Source organism: Alligator mississippiensis, chromosome 10 (assembly GCF_030867095.1).
Source record: "Alligator mississippiensis isolate rAllMis1 chromosome 10, rAllMis1, whole genome shotgun sequence".
Taxonomy (NCBI): domain Eukaryota; kingdom Metazoa; phylum Chordata; order Crocodylia; family Alligatoridae; genus Alligator; species Alligator mississippiensis.
Window position 1 is genome coordinate 5,279,874 of NC_081833.1, and position 20,680 is coordinate 5,300,553.

At 51.5% G+C, this 20,680-nt stretch overlaps 1 protein-coding gene across 2 annotated transcripts in view; it reads left to right on the top strand.

Annotated features, from left to right (window-relative positions):
- The first annotated feature begins 8,809 nt into the window (after positions 1–8,809).
- The window catches only part of FAM222A (family with sequence similarity 222 member A), an 86,671-nt gene continuing 74,800 nt past the window's right edge, over positions 8,810–20,680 (top strand). For both annotated transcript variants that reach the window (XM_019486751.2, XM_019486753.2), the window contains exon 1: positions 8,810–8,901. The gene's annotated coding sequence lies outside the window, so the exon portion shown is untranslated. The remainder of the gene's footprint in view (positions 8,902–20,680) is intronic.

Genomic DNA, 20,680 nt, shown 5'->3' on the forward strand with positions numbered 1-20,680 from the left:
GCTGCTACGATGTGTAAATAATGGAATGGACTTGTGTGAAAAGCCTGACTCATGCACCTTATTTGGCTGGCATAATATTTACTAGAAAACATAACCGTGCAGCCTTTGCTGCTGATTAAATGGTTGAAATCTGGGCTCTTCAGCTGTGTTTAGCCTGAAACATCTTTGCATTCGCAGTTTGGAAAAACTGCCTTTGCAGCACTGGGCAAGCGAGCGGAGTAGAAGCGAGAAATTCAGAAAGTTCTGAAAGGGAGAATGCCCCACAAGAGGGGTTTTCCCCCTTCTGTTGCCTGGAGTTTTGCAGCCATCTCTACATATCGCATTAACTCCCCAGGGGAGCCCAGTGACCCAGCAAGTCCTGGTAACCTGGCCTGGGATCATTTCAGCAGAGAGGCAACATGGACACCAGTTCCTAGCAAGCACTGTTTTGTGTCAGGCCGAGGAGGAGGTGCAATCTAGCAGCTAAGAGTGGAAAGCTGGGATCTGTTTCCTGCTTTGCTGTTGACTGGCTGTGTGATGGTGGATAAGTCACCAAACCTCCCAGTCCTCCAGTGTGCCCCTTCATTAATCCCCACCACCTCGCGATCACAGCCTGGCAAAGTCAGGGCCAGTTGCACCTTTACCAGTGACAACTAACATCCTGACCAGCTTGCTGCCAACGTGTGACTAACTGCACCATTTGCGTCACACCAGAACACGTTCCCCCCTTCCCCCCACCAAACAAAAGCCTTGCTTATAAAGCCCTGCCCTGCTGTGAAGGCAAACATTGGGGTTATTTGTGCTAAGTCCCAGATGGACCCGTAGATAATGTGTCTGTCTAATGGATGCCTGCCTGGGAGATAATACGGACTGCCGGTCGCCCCAGGACCTGACTGAAACGGAGATTTGTTTCAGCTGAATAACTCTTCTGAATCTATAAATAAACAGGGAAAAAATAACTACAGAGCACATGAGCTTCTGCCCTCCTAATTCGGGGATGACGGAAGGGAACTGACCCCACATTCTATCCCTAACCAAGCCGCGGGTCTAGATAGCTCCCAAAGCCCTCCTGCTCCTTGTCCCTGGACACCCCCACGGCCCAGGGAGATGGCCACGAACAGCGCGTTTGGGAATATTGCTAACAAGAGCAGGGATGGCAAAGCCAGCATGAATAAGATGGACCCTGAACCATCCTCTAGAACTTGAAGTGGACTGGAAACTTCACCTTGGGGAGTCAGCTGGAGGTTGGAAAAGTGTGAGACTTCCTGCCCCACATTTTCCACCTTCTGGTTGTCATAAGACCATGACATACAGGCTGTTTGGTGACAAGGTATGGTTGGTCATGGCAGAAGGGGTAGCCAGAAACTTTGGGAAAGACACAGGGGAAGATAGGGAAGGATGAGCCACGTGGCTCAGTTGTCAGTGTGATATAGCCGGCCCAGGGTTTGAACATCCACAGATAGCTGCAGAGCTGTCAGTGCTAGCACACAAGAGTCACATCCCAACCAAGGGCTGCCGCTGCTGCTGCTATGTAGGTTTGGGATGGCTCACTCCACTCCAAGTTTTATTAAGGCCTTTACAGTGAACTTGGGGATACGGGTGTTCATGGACAGCACTGCTGGTGCCACACCTGCCTTCTTCAGAGGCCAGAGCCCCTTCACACCTGTGGTAGGTCGTAGCGTCCTCCCGAATGGGACGTTGCATATTGCTGTCCTCCTTGTGCACAGCCAATGTCTGGGAGCTTAGGAGTGCTGTCTGGCCTGCATTGGTTGTATCCTAATCAATTTGAATGATAACGGGAAGGACTGCCCAGAAGCCTCAGTGGGACTTGTGCCAGCCTATGCTGGACATTGATTGACTCTTGAGGTGTCCCCTCCCTAGATAATTAGGTTGTGTTGGTGCACTTGAGGCATGCTGTCCCTAGAGAATTAGTTCACATTGAGACAGGGACCAGTGCACTGAACAATACACCATCTGGCCAAGAGTGAGACCTCCTCAAATCCTGAGCTTCACCACATTCAATTAAACATGACTGGTCCTTGCCTGTGCCCGACTGCAGAGACACACTCCACACTACGGTGCATAGACAGATAAGTCATCAGGGTTCTGGTCTTAACCCGACGTAATCATCTAGTGAAGATATGTGAGATACTAGCAATCCCAGTAACTTGCACCCATGGAACTGAATGGGACTGTGGTGCTGTGGCTGGTTACTGCTGAGACCTCCAAATGAAGAGCAGCGTGGGAGCAATATCTCTGCAGTTTTCTCAACCCAGGGGCTTCCATCTTTCTAGAGCATAATGGCTCAGTCCCTGCTCCTTGCTACAGTGACATAGATTGGAGATGACTAGGTGGAGTTACACAGGGCCTGCTCTGGGGTGAGTGAGCGCTGTATCTAGCCTATCCTCCGGCGAGAGCCTAGTCCCAGTAACTCGCCAGCAGTTCACCCTTCCCATGGTGCCACATCAGTTTGCAGAAGAGGCCCCTTTCCTCCTACTCCTCCTCCACACCGCACATGGGGTCATGGATGGCCTTCCCACTCCCTCTCCTCACTCTCCATTTGCTCTCTCCACAGATGCTGGCATCTCTCCTCTAGCAAGCATTTTAATGCTGAGTCCCCCACAGCCCCTCGAAGAGAAAGCAAAAAGCTTGACATATACCATCAGTGTCAAAGTCACACGCCAAAAAAAAAACCCAACCCCTGCACAACAAACCAACCCTTTGCCTTCTGTCAGCCGGCTGCTGCTGCTGGAGATTTGCTCCTTCATGTGTCTGGTAGCATCAGCGTTCAGCGAGGAGACTGGTGCTTGTGGAGTCCTCTTGTCAGGCTGGTTGGCCTGATGTGAAGCCATTTGACTTTTGGGCGCCCAGCTGCCAGCTGCATGCAGTGTCCTTTGGAAAATGCCTTGCTTCACCTCATGCCCTTTCCCCAGGCAGCTCTGAAGACTGAGAAGAGCTGAGCTTTGGACACTCACTTTCATTCTGCAGCTAGCAGGTTGCTCCAACCAATGCAGATGAAGGACTTGTAGTTGTACCTCACCTAGAGCTACCTCCAAAGACCTGCCATCCTTATCAGGTGCCTGGAAGCCCTTCCTGGCACAAGCCTCTTTTGAAAATGGTTGGAACACCTTTCCATGGTGAGTGGATGGGTTTCGGACAGCGTTTCCATTCAAGGCACAACAGGCCAATGCAGAGCCCGTCCGTCTTACTGGTGAGCACCAGTGAAGGACAAGAACCCCAAGAAGGAGGGAGAGAATACAAAGCTCTCCATTTACTCGATCTCAGGGCTGTGCTTGGGTGCGAGTCTCAGAGTCTCAGCTCCAGTTCCTAGGGCGCTGGAAGCCACCATGCTTGACCCTGATAAGTCCCATTGTGGGCAGAGAAGCAATAAACTAGTTGGGCCTAGAAAGTGGTCTCCCCCCATCCCATCTCTGCTCAGATAGGTCACTATGAGGGGTCAGGGACTGCTGGAAGATCCTATAGGAAAGCTCACCCTGCTGCCCCCACTGCCAGGTGCAACAAGAAGCCTTCAGTCACTGGGGTGGTTAAACTGGCCCCTCCGGACTAGCACTGAAGCAGGAGGGTGACAGATTCGCATCCCCGAAGTAAAAATTCTAGTAAATGCGGAGTTCCCACAACTCACAGAGACCTCGCATCCTATGGCATAAAGTTTTTCCCCACTGGCCTGTTTTCCCTCGTGGTGGGAGATTACCGTGTGTACAGTCTTTCTCAGGGGAGGTCACTAAATCCAGTTCTGATGCTGCTCAAAGCAAAAAGTGAAGGCAGGCCGGAGTTTCAGTTTTAAAACACTTTTGCTGGGTGTTTCTGGCCCTCTGGGTTGAGATGGGTTGGGATGGAGCTGCGGTTGGATCACATGGACAAAACTTCTCTGCTTTCCAGGAAACCTCAAAGGAAATGAGCTAGATTCTGGGACACGTCCCCTCAGGCAGCCTGTATCCACAGGAAACCCTACAGCAAACCATGGACGGCTGGGCTCCCGGTTGATTTATTTCTGCTATTCCAGAAGCATCAAAGGAGATTAGGACCCCTTCTGTGCTGGGCTCTGTGCAGGTGCAGAATAAGAGCAGCTCCCTGCAAAGAGCTGTGTCCCATACAAGAACTTAGCACCTGCAGAGACATGGCACATAAAGTGAAGGAAAAAGGACTGTTGCCTTTGGGGGAACCAAGACACCAGGTCTGAGGCCTAGAACGGTGGGCCAAGTCCAAGGCCAGCTGTTTCCCTGCTAAGTGGACCATCCTTCCAGCTGCAAAGCAGGGAAGCAGTGAGCTGCCATAGTTGACAGCTTCCCGGAGCGGGCCATGGCTTTGACTGAGCTCCCTCAAAGCCTCCAAAGTGCATGGCTGTAGAAGCACAAAACCCTTAATAATAACTGGTCGTCCTAGAAAGTCTTCTGTTTTATTCTTCCAAAGAAGCCCCCTTTTTCACCGGACCCGGGACAAACAGGACACTGCGGCACGCCAAACCGAGCAGTCGCTCTTTCCCTCTAAGTGGCAAAGAGGATATTAATTAAAGGGAAGGAGCCGGCAGGCTGTGATGTGAAGGCACGTTCTCTCCCAGCATGTCCTTCAGCCTTTGTTTTGTGTCTATATTGCCAATATGTGAGGATTTTGTACAGAGCAAAAAGCAGTGATCCTAAATATTGACGCTGGGACAAATCAATGCTATCTCCGTTTTCCATGCCTATGCGTTCATTGATTTTTTTTTTGTTGTTGTTACCTCTCTGTTTATGTAATGTCTGAACTTTGCACAACTGAACCGTTTAATGTGCAGAAAAGAGCCCTGTTGCCATGAAAACGGACCTCCAAATGACAGCATGAATGCTGAGATATCCCTGTTTTATTGGACCATACTGAATGTATTTTAACCTTGATAAGTCAATAACTTTTCGTACAAAAGGAGCCAAAGCTGATAGGCTTTCAGAGGCTTGAATGCATTTAAACTGGAGAGTAATGGCCTGGTTTTAATCCCCTAGAAATCTCTCTCATTCCAAGGGCCAGTCATTTTCAGAGCAGAGTGACATTTTGGTCAAAGAATTACAGCACATAGTTGTCACCATGAGAGATGAAAATGCTCAGTACTTTGGATTTCCTGCACCAGTCAAAAATAATTACGTTAAATTAAGGGAATGTTGTCATCCTAAAGATCATGGGCCAGATGCTACTCTCTGCTGAAATCCAGGGTAATTCTGATTTAGCTGCAGAATCCGGCTGCATGTATTTAAAAATTGGGGGGCCGGATTTGTAGCTTTTGCAATTGAATTGCTTCTGCTTATACCAGGTAAGGGCTGGGGCACTTTGCTATGGCTGTAGAGAGAGGGGTCATTGGGTCCAACTCGGCCACCCTGGGGTCAATCGTGCCACCTCGTCCACCGCAGGGTCCTGCTCTGGACTCGTCTCGAATGCTGCCCACAGTCAGCCCAGCTGTAGTTTAATATCTTCCCTTCAGTCCGAGGAGTCAAAGATGACCAGAGATATCACGCCTTTGGCTATAAAACCTAGAGTGCCTTTAATCATGCTAGCCTGGTCACTTTGCATTGACCTCTTGACTACCCAAAATCCATACCTTATTTATTTGACTAAAGCTAAAATCTTTGGCTTTCCTCACCAATGGCTTCCTGCCTTGTTTTGTTTTGTTTTTTATCTTTTTTGCAATTCACTCTGTTTGGATGCTGAAGCTAAATTATTCAGTTTCTCCTTGTGGTTCTCATTCATTTACAGCGTAATGTTCTGTTGGGTTGTTTCCAGCACTGTTGGGCAATAATTCGGTCCAGAAAAAAGTGTTAATTGGTTCTTTAAATCATGAAACATTTCTCTTCTGTAAAAACATTTTTATTATAAACCTAAATTTCTATGTCAAAACTGCTGGAGGGTGTCTCGGTCAAGAATAATACAGAGTTTAAAATGTTCACCTTTTTGTAGCTAGGTAATTCAAGATAGATTTCTTCTCAGCAAAAATGCTATAGCCCTTTCCAGCTCCAATGCATGACTCCAGGTAGTTAAGGCATTTTCTGAGAAGAATGAGGTTTTCTTTTTTGCACTGGATATAAAGAGCTCGTTCTTTCTTACTTTATTAATAACCTTGATTAAATTATCTTTGAACAATCTAAGCGCTGTTCGCAAATATATAATGGTTTTATTTTAATCTCTAGCCTAGATTGCAACATAAAAGGAAGATAAATAAGCAATAGAGGATTTATAAAGCTATAATGCTGTACAAAAACCTACCCCCTGTGCTTTAAAAAAAAAAAGGAATAAAAGAAAAGGGGGAAAAAAATGAAACAAATGAATATCATGAATAGCCCAGCTCAAAGAGATAATTTATTCAATATAATGTATTTTCATGGGGAGGATAATAAAGATAATATGTGTAATAATTACAGACAGGAATCACTTTCCTGAAAGCATATCTTATCTATTGTTTTAACATAATTTTTCAAACTTCAGTGTTAACTGGATAGGAACAAGTGACAGGAGACTTGCCAGAGGCGTGGAGATTTGACTCCTGACAAAAAGCACCCACAATCCCAGCTTCTTCCCACCTGTTGTTAATCCCTTGAAATATGCAGTACTGAAGTGGGCTTCTCTGGGGGGGAAAGAAAAGAGGCAGAATGACGGTGAGAACAAGCCTGCATAGTTGGAAATCTCTGACAATGCAAGAAAACGATATTCCCGGTGAAACTGAAAAATCACAGAAAATCAGAGAACACCACCTAATCTATTTAGTCCACCACCCCAAGGTACTGGTTGAGTTTGGGTGGTGGCTTAGACTGGGGAACCTTGAATGGGTCTGACTATGTTTGCATGCATCCACGTAGGAGAATAGGGAGCATGACGGCAGAAGGAATTCCCCAGTGACAAACACATGGCCATGCCCATCGGGAGCCATAATTTAAATTGTACGTCCATACTGCTAGGTTTGAAACGAACTATAAATAATGGGTGAGGAAGAAGCCTTGGACAACAACGTGAGCCACTGAATATGCACGGGTGGTCAGCAAGGAAAGCATACGGTGAGTTATAAAAATAGGAGAAACACAGGAGGTATTATAATGCTGTAAACCATGACACGTTGGCCCTTGCAATACTGCATTCAGATCCAGCCACCCTGGCTCCAAAAGGATATATGAAAAGTGCCAGAGACAGGTGACAAAGCTTAATAGAAGCCCCGAGAGATTGCTGGGCGAGGAGAGATTGGAAAGATGGGAGCGTTTAGTCCGGAGAGGAGAGAAGTGAAAGGTAACACGGCAGAGGGGCGTGTAATGATGAGGGATGGAGAGGAAATCTGATTCTCCTTCTTGCCCTGGGATAGCGCGCGGGCAGGGGCAGATTCGGGGAGGGCAGAGGGGTGCATTAGCGCACGTGCAGCCTGTTTGATGCTCGCTCCGCTCAAAATTTAAACCCAACTATCTGGCAGTGGCGGCGGCATTTCTAGTCCGGCAGCGCTGAGGGAATCAGTGGCTCGTTCTCAATTGCCTTGTAACCTCTTCATTGCACAGGTGTGAAAGACCCTCTCGTCTTCTTTTTAACGATCTCGATTCGCGCTAATCAAGCGTGCCTTTGTTCTGCAATGCTGCTGTCCGTTCGCTCCGCTTTCCGAGCCCCGCAGACCCTTTTTAACGCCTGCGGGGGAAGCTCTGTTGGCTTTTCTGCCATCTTACTGAATAATCCAGCCCGTGGCATATTAGCAACGCTTCTCATTTCTTTTTCACCGGAGAGAAAGAGGTGTTGTTTGATCGGTGATGATGCACCTCACTCTCTGCACCCCTTTTTCAAATTCCTCGATCCTCCCCTGCACGCGGGGTCCGGATCAGGCGCACGGCGAGACGTTTCCAGGCGTTCCCGTGCGAGCCCTGTGGACGAGCAGCCCCGAGGCTTGGGCGGCCATTTTGACACATGGCCGTCATAGAGGACGGTCCGGTTGTCCCCGTCCTCTCTTCACACGAGACCCGACGCCTTTACGTCCTCTATTTTTCTCTTGAAAAGACGAGACAATTTTTCTCTTCTCTTGGAGAAAAACTATAGAGGACGTAAAGGCGTCGGGTTTCGTATCAACAGAAAACCGGCCTGTCCTCTATGGTGGCCGCCCTAGCTGAGGGCCTAAATTATATCCAGCTAAAGAAGCCCCCGATGCTAAAACCGATGGATTCGCTTGAAATTTGAAGATGAATTATTTCTGCGCACATTTATGACCTCCAGATGAATAATAATTGTGGAGCCCTAAATATGTCTATTTTGGGAATGCAAACATGCAGTTTTGGCTTTTTTTTTCCCCTTTCTTCAGAGGCCCCTCATACTGTAGCTCAAGCCTCCCTCAAGAGGGGCCTAAACGTCTCCACACCCACTCCCCCTAAAAGAGTGCGGACTACAACTCCCAGCATGCCTCGCGGCGCGGGCGCCGGGCAGGCTGCGGGGGCGCCGGGCGCGGTGCACGCCGGGAGTTGTAGGCGGGGCGGGGCGGGGCGGCGGTTAACGGCCCGCCCTTTTGAATTTTGCCGCGAAAAGCGCGCGTGGCCGCCGGGCCCCGCCCCCCGCGGGACGCTCCGTGGCGTCACCGTGGTAACGCGCGGGGAGGGGGCGGGGCCGTGCCGCGTGCGGCGCCCGGCGGGGCCGGGCCGCTCAGTGTCGCGGCGGCCGCCGAGCGGAGCGGAGCGGAGCGGGAGAAGGAGGAGGAGGAGGAGGGAGGCAGCAGCAGGCGCCGCCCGGTGCATGCAGCGCGGAGGTGCATGCAGCAGCCGCAGCCCGGGCCGGCCCCGCGCGCAGCACCGCCCCCGGGGCTGGGGCTGCGGCTGCGGCGTGAGGGAGGCACCGAGCCGCCGCCGCCATGGGCAGCTGAAGCCGGCGCCGCTGCCCATGGGCTGCGCTGGATGCATCGCCTGGAGCGGAGCCGGGCCCGGGCGCACGGTAAATGGGGCTGCGGGGGCAGGGTCGGGGGGGAGCCGGCGCCTCGCCCCCCCCCAGCGCCGGGGAGCGGGGTGGGGGGCGCATCGTGAAGCCCTTTTGTGCGGGGGTCCCTTGCTCCGAAACGAGGACGGTCCCTTGGGTGGGGTTCGCTCTCCAGGGCTCGGGCTGACCTGTTGGCTTCGCCGCGCCGCCTGGGAGGAAGGCTCCGGCGCGGCGACGCATCCGTCCATCTCCTCTCCACCGCATCCAGCGCGGCGACCACCGAAGAAGGGAAACCACGGGCGGAGAAGAAGAGAGTTTGCCGCGTCTCCCCTCGCTCTCGCTTCATTTTCCTCGTTTAAGTTCATCCCTGCGTGCGGGGATCGGATCGGGGGTGTTTTTCTCCCCCTGTCCGAATCTAGGCGGAGAAATGGCAGCCGGAGCCGGGCTTTCGGTGGCGGAGAAGAGCGGGTGAAATACCGAGCGCCAGCCCCTGCGTTCGTGTGGATGTTGCCGGCAACAAAGGAGGAAGATTAAAAATATATCTGTATCCAGGGTGGTGCTTTCTCTTGAAAAGCCGCTCTCGCGCTTCTGGCGTCCCTGCGGGGCTCGGGCGCGCTTTCGAACGAGACCCCCGAATGCGATGAGGACACGTTTCCCGAAAGGCAGCCGAACGGGGAGAAAATCTTTCTTGTAACTTCGGCGCGGGGAAAGCTGCCAGCTGCTGGAGGCAGAGAGTAACGGAGTCGGCAAGAGTTAAACGCATAAAACTGCTGGGCGTTTTGCTAGTTCCCACTGTTTGAGCCGCGAGCGGACCGGGGATGAACAGAATACCTTTCTTTCCCAGCTGGTTGGGCAGGGAAGGAAAAACGAGGCATTCCTGTTGCCGGCGACGGAGAACCTGTGAAAGAGCCCCTCGATCTGGCTTTGAGGAGAGCTACCAAATTGCAACCATCGAGCTGCTAGAGGCAGGGTTTTGAAGCTGAGAATCCAGCCTGAAGGCTGCTCTCGGAGGATGTGGGCTGCTCAGCGTCCAGAGTAAAACGCGGTGGCTTGCCACTGCGTGCTGAATTCCCCGTTAACGCCAGTGAGGTTTAATCTTGTGCGCGGTGCCGAATATGCGCGGTGTCGATGGGGACTTGAGTGGGTCTCTGGCAGCTCTCAGGCCTGATGGCCTTTGGTCTCTGAGGCGGATGCCTCCTCCCTCCCTTGGTACCTTCTGTCCTGTCTTTCCCCCACGTGGAAGTGCCCTCTTGTTCGATACCGAGAGGGTTGAGCGCACATCCGTGCCCACGGTGGCCGTCTAAAACCCGCTTCTGAGGGCCGGGTGTTGCCTTCCACGGCTGGATAGCAACTGCCCCGTGCAGTGTTGGCGTTGTGCTTGGGGGGGGCGTGTGGAAATGAAATGCATATGGCTTTTCTGACATCTAGTGTGGGCTTTTTGAGTGAAAGGCTTGCTTGTCGCTGCGTGTGCAGGCTGTCTCGTTCTGACGGGAATTTGTGTTAGACCTCTCCTTCGCAAGCTGAGGGGAGTGCTTTTCCCCACACGCACATGGCTAGGAGCAGCCTGGTGCGGAAGTGCAAATGTGACATGAAGTGGCAAGCCACAGGGCAAGCGAGCAGCTCTGCAGGGCAGCGTCTCTGCCGGGGCAGGATGAATCATAATAGCACTCTGACATTTTAGAAGGACGGATTAAAAGCGCCTTTTCTCCCAGGAAGCTGTAACCCGCCAGGCGTTTCCGCGTTAAAGGTGCGACTGCCAGCCAGGCAAGATGGACCCAGCAGGTTCCTAGCAGATGTACCCGACGACTTACCAGGGAATTGAGAAATATGGAAAGGCTGTGTCTCCCGGAGGGTAGGAGGCTTTGTGTCATCCATACTCATTAAGACGAAAGGATGGCTGGGGCATTTCAGCTTGATAAGCAGCCCCCTGATGGGTGGGTCTCGAATGTTACTTTCTCGTTCAGAAGCTGTAAACCTGTAAAATGGGATTTTAAAGTGCTGGGAGTGCTCAGGTCTCTAGGAAATCCTGCGTTGCCTTTCTCTTTCCGAGGAGGCTTCTTGTCTGTGCTCCGTGTCTGTCTGAATCAAGCCAGGCTGCTTTGCTCCCATTAGTCAGAAAAGAGGAGAAGAGCTATTAAACACTTTCTTGTCTTTCTGTGACCCTGCTAGTGGAAGGGGGAGGGGGAGGAAGAAAGCTAATCCTGGGCTTTAGGAACTTGGTATTTCTTCCTGTCTGGCAGTAGAGCTTTCTTGCCGGTTTAACAGGTCAATAAATACCAGCGCAAGTTCCTTTCTCAGTTCAAGCTGTAAGAGATGTTCAATTGAAATAGGGACGATCATTAAAAATTTAAACGTCGGAGTCTCTGAATATTTATTGAGGGCCAGAGTAAAGAAAGCCCTGGAAAGATGTGATTGGTCAGTGACTTGAAATAGGAACTAATAGCCGGGTTTGAACAGCCAGGGTTTAACAGCTCACTTTCTGAGCTAGGCCCTGACCTCCTTTCTCTCTGATCTACCTGGCACAGAACAAAACCTCCCTATTAGGAAGCTGCGGCACCCAGTTTGTAGCCCCTCTGTGCACTCTGCTTTCTATGATCTTAAATACGGCGTGCTTCCTTCGCAGTTTCAAGGAGAATCTCTCTGCGCGGCTCCCAGCTGTGTGTCAGTCGGCAAATCCCCCATCTGCCATCCTTGCCCCAGTGCTTGAGTCTGATCCCGGAGAACCTGCCTTTTGCCTTGGACTGTTCTGATGAGGTAGGAATTTCTAACGGCCTGAAAGGAAAGTCCAGTAAATATAACTCTTGTGCACGGCACTGAAGTGGAAGGCCTGGGATCCAGCGTTCCCTGCTGATCCACAGCGCCGGTAGACTATGCTCCGCAACAGCAGCAGCTTCTTCCTGCCTAGCCAGCGAACTTCAACCTTGACCTGCGGGAGGTCCTTTTGAGGTCAGCAAGAGCGGAGCCTGCTCCCTGCAGATGTGTTCAGTTGTTCTGCTGCCGTGTAAAAGCCCCCTAGGCGCTGGCATTGACCGCCAGGGCTCCCGCTGCCACTCATCCATCAGCCCACGGGCAGAGAGACAGCCTGAAGAGCACTTGTAACAGCCTGTAGTGTGATAGCAGGCACCAGAGATCCAAGACTCGCCGACTTTTCTCAGCAGCTCCCCAAGGATTTCCATTTCGGTGCTCTTTGCAGCGCTGATGTGGAGGAACTTTCCGTTGCAACGCGACTGACTTCAGTAGACTTCTCACCTGGATGCGACCACCTCCTCATTCGGAGCTGGGCAGGGTGCTGGCCTGTCGCCCAGCTTCATCCTGTTTCTGGCCCTTGCCCCCTGCTGCCAGGCTGCCATGGTAGATTGTAGAGACCTGCCACTCTGGATACATGTCTGCTAGGAGCTAGTACTGGATCCAGCTGTTCATTCTGTTTTTGTTCCCCTCCCTCCAAGTTTCGGCCAGGTGTCTTTAGGAGTGTAAAACTCTGGGGCAGGGGAAGAGAGCGTGAAACACTGGAGAATCTCATCCCAGAGGTGTGGGCGTCTTACCTAGCTGCCAGGGCTGGAAAGAGAACAAAGTTTCCTGCATGAAGTGGACTGGTCTCTTCTGTGGTGTACTAAGAGACTCCACTGGAAGAACATCTAAGATAACGCACCCGCCCAGCCTCTCCCAGTGCCTGAGCTATGGCAAAGTTGACCTGCCAGCTAATGGGGGATTATTTATTATGCCCAGTGTTCATCGTTCTCTCATAGGGACAGTGCAAGGCCTCTGTCTGGCAATGACTTGCTTTCAGGCAAGTGTTGCCCCCTGGATCTGAGTGAGAAACAGGTTGCCAGAAGCATCACTAGGTGGGTAGGGCTGTTGACTGGGTAGCAGTGCACCTGGAGCTTTAATCCTGGCAGGATACGCACACGGGGAAATGCCCATCTCTTGGGCTCACGCCTGCAGAGTGTGGTTATAGCCATGCTGGGAGCCCCTTGGCTTGTGCAGAGCCGGGAGGTGGCATCCAGGCTCTCGTGTCTGCAAGCAGGCAGCCGTGACAAACCCTGGGCTTTGCACCTGCAGTAGCACCTTTTCCTTGCGGGGTCCCCTGCTCCTGACCCAGGGCTCGGTGCATGGCAGGCATCTGTGGCCGCAGCCCGGAGTGCACACATACAAAAATAAGACGTTTCTCCTTTTCTCTTCTGCCTGCGCATTTCTCAAAAAGCTAATATTCATGAAAGGTAATTCAATCAAACAGTGATTCCTATCAGCTAATGCAGCAAGGCTGGCTCAGGGTGAGAATGGGAACTGGGAACACAAAAGCCCTGTTTTATTACCTCCTGCTTGCCTGAGAATTGCTTTTCTCCCTCGAGTGAGCTGGGTAAAGCTGGCTTTATTATGTTAACCTATTTGCGTGTCAAGAGCTATTGTGCTTCTCTTTATCTGTGTTTGTATTTGCTCGATGCAGGGAATAAAAGGACGAGGCGAAAATGGATGGCTGGTCAGTGCTTTGCACTCTGGGGGCACTGATTGGTTGCTAAGTGATTTGCATCCCTGGTAATCGCTTTTATCTCGGAAGGATGTCGTGTATAATTATAAGCCTACTGACATCTTTTGAAACCTGCCTAATGGGTGTTTTTAATTTAGGTGGGGAGTAGGGGCTGTTTGGGCTGGTGTGTGGGTCTGTGGTTCTCAAAAATTGTTTTCCACCTGGGACTGAAATGATTCCCCATGAACTTGAGGTTGGAAAAGCCCTGTCCCACAGAGAAGTGGGGCAAGGTGGAATCTCACTGCCCTGCAGGCAAGTGCCTATCTCGGCTGTGTTGAATCTGCACCAGCAGTGAAGCTGCAGGGAGTTCTCTGCCCTGTGCAAGGTTGTACTCTATTCCCGTCCTCAAATGCCCTCTCTGGCGGGGCCCTGCACCGGAGCTGCTTCCTCGGGTCTCTCTCCATAAAAGCAGGCCTCAGGGTGAGAGGGTCTCCTTGAACGTGTCAGGACCCTCTGCCGCACAAGCTTCTGCCCACATCTCGTAGTGGGAGGCCAGCTGCAGAGCTATTTTGAGACCTTGCTGCTTCTCCTTGTGTCCCTGCTGTGCCCATTTTCTCTACTTCTCTCCAGCGTTGCCACCAGTACAGCTACATGGAGGAGAGTGAGCACGGGCAAGGGCAGAGAGGGCCAGGTGAAGGATGAGAGGTGTGAGCTCTTCTGTTTTGCCATTCTTTTCTGGGCCAAGCAGGAACTAAATCAGTCGGTGCAGCAAACACATTGACCCTGGAAGAACTCAGAGACACACATACCAGTGGCTGCTCAATTAGGCAGGCAGCACACTGTAACCTGAAGGAAATGGCCATGTCCCTGTGCGGTCCTCTGTGAGTTCAGTACAGAATCCTGATTTATATCACAGGCTTGTGGTTCTGTGCAGAAAAGGGACCACATCCTGCCAGCCTGGCACCAGGAGGCAAATCGGAGCCAGAGTGGCTTCAGATCCACATTGCGTGAACCACTCGTGTGGTCTCTGCTAGTTGGGTCCAGCTTGCTGTATTGACAACCCCATGCTTCTCAAATTGCCTCCTTCCCTGGGCTGGCAAGGTGGTATTGTTTTGGTCAAACTCAGATGGTTGGAGGTGCTTTTGGGGAGTCGGATCTGAAGATGGGTATTCCACCCAGGGCTCCATCCATAAGGTGGTGGGTCAAGTGATGAGTTTGAATCACCATATCTGGCTTTTCTCTGCCCTTGTGGGACTTTGTGCTGACAATGCCTAATTGCACTGCAGGGGAGTTTAAGAGGTAGATGGAGGTCTTGGATGCTGGTCAGGGGATGTCAGGCTTCTGGTGCCTTGGATGTTACTGGAGATGGCTTGAGATTGTGGCATAAAACCTCTTGCTAAATGTCTCTAAAGGGATCAGTTGTGAAGTAATGAAATGCTGCTTAGCTTCTTGCCATCGAGTTTGAGTCAAAGCTCTTGGAGATGAATCAGGCAGTTCTCAGGCACTCCAAGCCGTGTCTAGAGCCAGGTGCATGCACTTGCATCTGTTTACACAAGGCCTGCACTTAAAGGCATGCTTTACAACCATAAGGGGTTGAGCTTAATTTGAAAGGTGCAGGTGAATTATCTACCGGACTGTGCACAGAACGCAGGGCCCAGACAACGACCATGGGTTGGCTGCGCGTGTTCTGCAAGCCATGGCTGTACCATGGCATTAGGCAGTCCCTTTGCTCTGTGTGGATGGATGCATGGCCCACAGAGCCTCAGTGGACCTACCCCTCTGGCCCGTTTTGTAGAGGAGGCTGATTGATGTGAGGTCATCTCTAACAAGGCATGTGTGGTTCCTGGGCTCTAGGCTAGGTGCTAATGCTGGCTCTCTACAGGCAGAGGCTGGACATGTCCCCTCTGCACCCAGTGAGGGCATGGAGCTGTCCACAGCCTATGTCCAAGTTGAAGAAGGTGGCCTGAGCTTGCGCTGGGTCTCCTTGAGCCAGGGAATCCTTGTCACTGTGACACGGAGGGGCTGGGGGAAAGCAGGGCACCCTGTTCCTGGCAGAGCCTCTTCGTGTGCAGCAAGGTGCACACATTGCTCTTAGAAACCCCACGCATTCCCCTGAGCGGCAGCATATTTGCCCTTTGGACTGCAAGGGGGTGGGGGAATAGAGCCACAATTCCCGGAGCTGCACAAACGCGGCCTGCCGTGGGAAAGCTCCATGAACGTGGGAGTCCAGCCCCGGCCTGACAAAGCACTTCTGCAAACAATCCCCCCGCTGCCTGGAGCTTACCAGATGACCCCTCTGATCTGCAGGGACGCTGCAGCTTCATGACGAGCAGCAGACAAGGGCCGTGTTGTAATGCCATGGGCTTTGCCAGCTCGGGGGTGGTGAACTTTTACAAGGGCATTTGAGGAATGCAGTTGGCACCGAGGCCCAGGAGCTGGCTGGAGGGAGGCTAGCTCCTATCTCGATCTGCAGGGGGATGGACACACAGGCCGCGGTAGGCAGCACGCATGCGTTGGAGCAAGGTGAACGCAGGTAGGGTCTAGGGGAGAAAAGCTGGCAAATCTCGGAGGCAAACGGAGCAGGGGGGGGAGCAGTTGGATACCTCTCTCTGCCAGTACTTTCCAGATTGCTCTAAATTGCTGTGCGAGACAAGTCTCCCAGAGCAGGAGGTATTAATGTGGCTCTCTTTCCATCCCAGTTCCCCCTCCCTTTCCAGGAAGGGGGGGGAGGGTGCATCTCTCCAGCTCTTTTCAGGGTCTTGGTCCTTCTTTTTTTTTTTTTTTTTGCTAGAGAGTAGCACAAACACATCTATTTATGGCTCACTGTAAACAAACTCCCAATGAAAGAAAGTTAATGACCTGAGACTGACAAGAGCCTGCTGGGAATTTTTATAGCCCCTAGGATCCCTGGCTCTAAAGAGAAAAATGTATCGGCATTTTTAACCCCAAATGACAAGCTGCTCCCCCCACCCATTCTCCCCCAAATTCCTTCCCCTTCCAAAACCCTGGACTGCCAAGAAAACAGTTCCAGAGAAATAATTTGTGGGCACATTCAATGGTGCTGAGACACACTGCTCAGCTAAGGAGCAGCAGGGGAAGCAACCAAAAAAAGAGCCTTTTAATTGATAATAGGTGGGTCTGAATCCAACCCTGAATCAAACTGTGGCCCAGGTTTTGTATTGCATGCGGGCATTTCTGCGGGGAGCTGGGAGAGGTTGCAGGGGGCGACATCCTGGAATCAAAGAATCTTCCGAGCTTTTACCATCTGCCTGTCATAGGTCATTTTTTTATGTCATGCTTCAGGCTAGAATTAAGGCTGGTTTATCATCAGTGGTAACCAAACACTAATAAAGCCTTAATATCCTGCAGTGGAGAGATTTAGCTGTCAGAGATAAATATTCATATTGCTTTCTAATACAGCTTTAGTCCCGCAACAAGGAACCAGTGGGAAGGAAAAATTCATGTAGTGCAGGGTGGTTTTTAACATTAATAATGCTGCTAGCCGGTATATGTCACAGCTTCTACAGGGCAAGTGTGCCCGGGCACTTGGGCATCGTTGTTCTAGTGCTACATCGCTAATTGTGTGGCATAAATATCGCCATTAGTGCTCTTGAGTGGCGAGACCATTAGTATGATGCAGAGTGGTCTGGGTGTGTCTGCTCTTCTGGATAGCGCCCTGGTTAGGGCCACTTGCTGAGCTATGCTTTTGCTCTGATCCCTCTCCAGCCCTGGTAGGATTTGCTAGGGAGAGCTGGCGGTTACAGCTGACAAATGGATGGAGGCTTTAAGCCAGGGGTGGGCAAAATGTGGCCCGTGGGCCAGATGTGGCCCTCCAGGCCATTCTGTCCGGCCCACGGGGCCCCTAAAACATTTAGGAAATTAATATTTATCTGCCCCTGGCTGCCTGTCATGTGGCCCTCACTGGCTTCCCAAAACTCAGTAAGCGGCCCTCCACCCGAAATAACTGCCCATCCCTGCTTTAAGCAGTGCGAGTTAATTATTATGTGGGGAATAAGCAGTGCTTAAAGAGATGCTGTTGGCCAGCATGGGGACCAGTGTTTGAGTGTTTCAGTGCCTGTGTTTTCAGTCCCCTTCTCTTGTTTTTTTTTCCCCCCCTCTATGTTTCTATACCTACCTGACCCCACGGTGCCCAGCGTTGCTGTTTGAAAACCCATGAGAAATGGGGGAACTGGCTGTCTGGGGCCAGCGGAGCATTTGGGAAGTGGTGATGAAGGCACAAAGTGAACTTACACAGCTCTTGAGCCCTCTCCTGCTCTCTGCACTACTTGTAGCAATAGGAGGAGAAAGATGCAAGGATTTTTAATGGCCCTAAGTCAAGAACGCAGAGGCAAGAAATCATTTAAAAGTCCGATTGATTCCTCTTTGATACCGCGTTTGAATCAGTTACGTGTATTCTCAACTGGCCTCACGCTCTATCTCTGCGATGATTTACTGCCGCCTGCGGTCCCGCAGCCTTTCTTGGCTGCAGGAGTGGAATGGAGCTTGTACAGAGTGTGTGTAATAGAAATACGCTGGTAATATCTACAGGGTAGCTTTATGGTCTTGGAGAGCTCTCTCTCCTTGCATAATTCCCGTTAATGTCAGCGTGAGTTAAACGCACCAGAATAGACTCATAACGTCAGTATAATCAGAAATGGCTCTCCATTTCTGTGGGAACCGGTCTCCAGGGAGAACACGGGAAACAGGGCAAGTGTCATGGGAAGAACACCCAAATTTCCCGTACCCTTCCTGTACCCTTATAATCCAGACAGAGCTGGTTTCAGCCATGTAGCAGTTGAGCTATCTGTTAATGCAGTCTAATGGGGGAGCGGGACTGTGCCTAATATAAAAATACCAAGAAAGAAGCTGATAAAGATTGTTTTTAATGACAAACCTTATACACTGTAATGGTGTCCTGCGTTCAGTAGTGTTTTCTTCTCGGCCCCTTTCAGGGCATCTGTGCCTTTAGAGTAGCTTTTGGAAGGGGCAAGACCTCTGCGCTGGGTGAATATGGGGCTTTCCCTACTGATCCCAGACCCTGGATGGCTTTTGAGTGGCCCTTTGTGTGGTGATGTGTGAATTCAGGGCTGGGGCCCACCCTGGGCGTTCAAGGGAGCTCAGAGCAGAGCACCTGAAGGAAGAAGGTTCTTCTAGGTCTGATCCTAGAGAAAAGTAGCTTTGCTGCAGAGCACGGAGTTGGGGAGAGCTGGTGCAGAGCTGTCGGGCTTTCCCAGGTGCAAACAGAGCAGGGCTTAGTGCCGCTGACCCTGCGAGGCCTGGACCCCCTACCAAATGCCGTCCATCATGGCAGGTATCACTTTCTAGGCAAAGCAGATAAAGTGGGGTTGGGACAGCCCCCACCCTGACTTGAATAACCATGCCAGCAGGTGGGACATAGTGCCTCTTGGTCAGCAGTGGCTTTGTTGGACCTGGTGTTCATGGAGCTGGGGGCCCTGGGAGCTGCCCTTAGGGCAGCACAAAGACTGGGGGCCGTAGATGTGGGGAGGTGGCAAAGAGCGGGCTCTCAGCACTGGAATTGGGATGCAGCACCCACACCAGCTCACCCTCTTGGGGACGGGAGCTCTCACCAGGGAGTTGTACTGGATCTGGGGGGTGGGGATGCAGTGTTGTTTCCCTTTCCCAGCCTGCCTGAGTGCTGGGCCCTGCCTGGCCGAAGGTCAGAGGGTTGGTCATACACCACGTGATCCCATCGGTAACCTAATGAGCAGGTGCCTGGCACTGAGCTACTATGCCCTTCCTACCAAACAGCCCTCAAGTGCCAGTAGAGCATGCTTCCTTCTCACTTCACATGGGCTCAAGGCTCATGGCTCTTCAGCTGGACCCCTCTGCCCCAGGGTCACACCAGGATCAGGAGCACCCAACCTCCCGGCTAGAGTCCCTCCCAGCAGCACGTCCCCATCCATCTCTGCATAAGCCAGGGAACACAGATGGAAGCAGCAGTTTTTCAGCAGCCCTAATGCTCGGAGCTATGAAAGATTAAGGTTAGTGACCATTTTTTAACTCAGTAAAGGGAAAGACAAGCTGGAGTCTGCAGTCCAGAGATATAATTAGTTCGCAGCAGTGGTGCTTTCTTGATTTAGCTTCAGAGAGCAGAACAAGACAAGGATGTTATACCCAATTAGCAATAACATACAGTCTGAGCCTCAATAGGTGAGATAACAAGCCATTTTTATGGCTTTTCTTTACAGACTTTTTTTTAAAAAGGGAGGGAGGCATCAAGTCTTTATTTCTTTTCATCAGGGAACAATTATTAGTGATCTAAGAATTTCCAAAGCCAAATGATACATTTGTTAACAAAAAAACAATAAAAAGCCTAATGGCTAAAATACGGCCCTCGACCGCTTGAAGCTAGCACCAGCAGTGGCTTCAGCTTAGACCTTCCCGGTCCTACAAGAGGTGTCACTCGGGGCTGATCTCCGATCCGCTCCCCCGCAGGATGCCTGAGCTGTATTAAAGCAGCCTGACCTGCTGTTGAAGGGTTGTGCGCAGTCAGCCATCGCTGGAGGCTCCGTGCGTCGAAGGCCCGCAGGGAAAACCCTCTTCCTGTTGCACTTCTGAGATGAAGGGGTGTTGCTGGAGTGCCTTATGCTTGAGGATGTCAGCAGTGCGCTTGCAAGGCGAGGGGGCATTGAGAAAGGAGGCCCTACAATCGGACACGGCAGGCGCTCTGAGCTAGCGAGGGGCATCCTGGCAGCTGGTGAGCATGGGAGGCAATGGGAAATGTGCCAGAGGATGCGCTGCAGGAACTGTCTCAGAGTCTTAATAGCTTCCACATCTTTTTGCCTAACTGGCTACCAGCTCCTCAGGTCATTCTTTTCAGCAGCACTGGGCTTCCCTATGAACTTCAATGAGCTACTTGGCAGCGTGGAGCTTGGTGCCATGTCAAGGACTTGGCTTGGCCTCTGGTACTCAAATTGCTCACGCCTGTGGAAATGGCCTTTCCTGACACTCGCGATGGGTGGTTTTCATCAGGTGCAGGTCAAAAGCAGAGCATGTGCTTGCTTTAAGTTTTGGTGCATACATTCCCAGGCTTATCTTCTAGCCCTTCCTCTGCCTCTGCTGCCTGGTTGGTAACTGCCCACCACCACCTCTGAACACTGCGGGGAGTCCACATGTGTCTGCTTTTTCCCTTGGCAGCGCCTCTGCTGCTGCCTGTTGCCACTTGGTGCTGGTCTTCATAACTTTGGAGCCTCCAGAGCTGGGGTCCTGCCACTGAGCTGCTTTGGGGGTTTTCTAATCCACTTGAAAGCCTGGCTCTCAACCTGTATCCAGGCTTGTGTGTGCTCAGTTCCTTAGCTCCATATCCGCCAG